Raw genomic sequence first — 1,278 nt, 5'->3', positions numbered from 1 at the left:
TTTTCATAAAAGTCGCAACTTTTCATAAAAGTCACAACTCTTCATAAAAGTCGCAACTCTTCATTTTCCATTCACACCTTTTAAAACCCAACAATCCCCCGCATGAATGGGGAATGACTCCAAGACAAAGAAACAAACAAGTATGTGTACTTTACAAGCAAGAATTAATTGCATCTGGATAAGTAGGTTTTCCCTTGGACTTTCCGTAGTGAACATATGTCGGATATACTCGGTCAATCGGTAGATGATATCTTTGAACCGTCGAGCTTTGGTGTATACCTAGACAACCATATGTCACACAATTAACCCTTTATCGTTTATGGTTCTTACGGTTGTGTTCGTTTCAGCCATGAACACCTCCTGGTTTCATGAGTGTATATAGAATATGCTTTTGACAATAATTCTCTTTGAAGCAACTTACACTTCACACCCACATAGGTGATTTCTAACCGTGTTATCTCGTAGATACACTATTTGGTCAAATCTGCCAAACTTAGCAAATCATTAAAAACATTAAGCTTTAGTAACTCATTAACAAGCCTTAATGTTGTATCTTTGTTCCTGAGCATTGTCTTCATCATGAAAATGGATTGATTTTGCTGACAATGCTGAACCGTCAATCACAACTTTATTTTTCTCCTTGAATCTAGCTCTTGGGATCTCCAGTCTGCTAGATAGAGTTACCTCCATGATGACTTGTCCTAAGCCATAAACCCATTCCCTTGGATGATCTTTAAACTTTCTCTCTAGTTAGGCCTTTTTGTATGTGGATCCGACACATTATCCTTTGATTTTACATAGTCAATTCTGATACACTAGAGAGTTGTTTTCTAACGGTATCTTGTCTATGTCCTATATGGCGAGACTTTCCGTTATACATCATTCTCCATGTCCTACCTATTGCATCTTGACTATCAAAGTGTATGCATACTAAGCCAATGGTTTGGGCCAAAAAAGAATATCTATCAAGAAATTTCTGAGTCATTCAACTTATTCACTGACCTTATCTAGAGCACCTAGCTCAGAGATCATTGTAGAGCTAGCGATACATGTCTTTTTTTTTGGAATGTTTCCAAGAGACTGCTCCTCTACCAAGAGTAAATACATACTTACTCGTGGATTTCACTTCATTTGTCCGGTGATCCAATTCGCATCACTATATCCGTTTAATACTGCTGGATATTGTTATAATGCAAGACATAGTTTTAAGTATTTCTTAAATACTCCAAAACTCTTTTCATTGTCATCTAATGAGTTCAATTGGTATCACTCGTGAAC

Source organism: Solanum tuberosum, unplaced genomic scaffold, assembly GCF_000226075.1.
Source record: "Solanum tuberosum cultivar DM 1-3 516 R44 unplaced genomic scaffold, SolTub_3.0 scf00306, whole genome shotgun sequence".
Lineage (NCBI taxonomy): Eukaryota > Viridiplantae > Streptophyta > Magnoliopsida > Solanales > Solanaceae > Solanum > Solanum tuberosum.
This window is presented reverse-complemented; position numbering follows the sequence as displayed.